Source organism: Lissotriton vulgaris, chromosome 1_2, assembly GCF_964263255.1.
Source record: "Lissotriton vulgaris chromosome 1_2, aLisVul1.2, whole genome shotgun sequence".
Classification (NCBI taxonomy): domain Eukaryota; kingdom Metazoa; phylum Chordata; class Amphibia; order Caudata; family Salamandridae; genus Lissotriton; species Lissotriton vulgaris.
In genome coordinates this window covers 133,838,712-133,841,131 of record NC_141686.1, presented here as the reverse complement: position 1 = coordinate 133,841,131, position 2,420 = coordinate 133,838,712, and the positions used below count along the sequence as shown (strand labels likewise).

General features: G+C 49.6%; 1 pseudogene; it reads right to left on the bottom strand.

Annotated features, from left to right (window-relative positions):
* Positions 1-333: 333 nt before the first annotated feature.
* On the bottom strand, positions 334-453 carry LOC147734690 (5S ribosomal RNA; annotated as a pseudogene).
* Between the last annotated feature and the right edge of the window lie 1,967 nt (positions 454-2,420).

The following is a 2,420-nucleotide window of genomic DNA, read 5'->3' as shown; positions in this document are numbered from 1 at the left end:
AGAAAAAAGGATGACAGAGACTCAAACACCGACCAAGCAACAGGGAGCTGGGGAGCACCAAAGGCCAACAGCCCTCAGCCCCAGGAAACACCCATGCAGAACCAGGAACCAACCAGGTCTGACCCCACCCTATGACCGAGCAGGCTAGACCAGGCCCAAACAGGGAGGCAAGGATGCATGAAAGCCAGCCAGAAACGATAGGCACTATCAGGTGGCTACTCAGGAAAGGCACCAACCCAGCCCCACCAGAGCAAACAGGAACAATGCCCATATGAAGCAGCCAACAGCATGAATAGAGGCAGGAGGACCGTAGAGAGTGATGGAGAATGTGCAGCTCCACAGCACCAGATATTCCCAGGCGGTCTTCTATCCAGCTACTAACCAAGGTCCTACCCTGCTTAACTACTGAGATCAGACGAGATCAGGTGCTTTCAAGGTGGTAGGGCCATAGACCAAGGGAAAAGCACAAAACCTGCAGAGGGAGAAAACATGACCGCAACCACTAGGCCACTGCGACACCCCCTAGAACACATGGAAAAAAAGGCGGCAGGACTGCAGGCAGAAATAGGAAAAGGGAACCGCTACTCAGTACTCACCACCGGGGCAGGTAGACAGCACCACAAACTGACTACCAGGCAGGCCAAGCGCCCTTCAACAAACTAGCGCCCGGCTGAAAGGAAGACTGCAGCATCCGGCACCCCCAGACAAGCTGAGACCCGGCATGCTTCCGCACCTCAATAAGAACTACAGGGGCCTCCAGGGAGGAAAAGGACGTCAGCAGGACCCTATCAGCCATCAAAGAAGCCCAGGGCACCACGAAGAACGGCCCTGGGACACTCCACAACAGCCGCAGCAGGGCGTCTTCCAGACCGGCCAAGCCACAGGAAGACGCGCCCTCCAAACTGGAACAAACCAGGTGGAACGGCGACCCAGCCGCAAAGGGGCTCCCAGCAAGCCCAGCAGGCCAGGAGACCGCCAGCTGGACATCGAGAACAGCCTAGCAGCCCGCCAAGGACATCCAAAGAATACTTCATCCCAGGTAAGAACAAGCAAATCCATGTCCCATTCTGTTGGAAGAGAGAAAAGGCTGAATGCTTGGTTGGTCCAGCTTATGTACTCCCAGTGGGAGGGGGCGGATTTAGGTATCCCAGCATTCTCCTGTTCTTTTTTTCTGTTGTGGAGGTGGTCATCTTCACTTTGATAAGGAATGGGAGGTGGACTGGAGGGACCCAGGAAGGTAATGTCTGCTTTTTCGGTTTGGCTCAACAGAGCAGCTGTCCTACGACCTATTGTTACCAATTATTTAAAAAAAACTTCCAGTGTGGACTTTGGCTCTACCCAGAGGATTATGTAACTCTTTCACCTCATGACTATTGGTTCTTTGGCGTATCAATCCACCTCAATCAGGAGTGCTTGCATTGAAATTCTTGAGGGATTTTTTAACATCCTAAAAGTATGCTAAAACATGGCACCTTGAACTCTTTAGCTCATAAAGGGTTATCTACAGGTTGTAATTTAGTTGGATTTTATTCCGTACAGCAGGGCTTAAAAACAAGTCAAGAGTCAAATCCAATCCGTTTATTGGCTTTGCCAATGCCTGTTCGTCATTGAGCGCACGTTATCCAGCTCACAATTGCACATGTTAATTGCCTTGTTTTCTCTTGTGAGGTGGGCGCTTTAGTCACGGACAAATCGATAGGGAGAGCGGCCACAGCGGCCTAAACCCCTGAGTTCACCGTGATGATCCGCATTCTTCCCGGTGGAACTACACAGTCCAGGAATCAGCGGGGCACCCTCAGAAGAATCCCCGCAGCACGTGGCAGCGAGCGCCCACTGGAGGACAGGAGGGAGTAGTTTAGCATATCGCCAGAGGGCACTGGAGCGGATCGGGCTTGCAGAGCTGATGCGCCTTTTTAATAAACCATCCTCGCTTTTGATCACAGCCTTGCTTCTGCGGCTCCGCAGCATGAAAGGCTTACGACCAATCATTTTTGATCGGTAACAGCTTCAGTCGATGAGATGCTTTTGAGAGGGAGGGGGGAGCCCATTGGGATGAAAGAGCACAGAGAATGCAATACGTTTAATTTTACATGCAGTCTCTGAAAACACCTCTCTAAATAGAAGACAGCGAGTTAAAACAGACAACATGGTGGAGGATGGCGGAAGGGGTTTCTGGAATAGGAGACAAAGGCTCAGTGACTTAAACGTTCACTGCTGACGTCTGCAGTGACATTAAGGTCACAACTTCAAATCTAGATGACTGTAAAAAAAAAAAAAATATATATATATATATTCACTGAAAAAACCATAGGTTATAGACCATATATAGTTAGGGATTAGCATTTAAAAAACCTTATTTTACTCGCACAAAACCATTGAAATTCCATATATAGTTAGATGCACTAACTATATATCGCGGA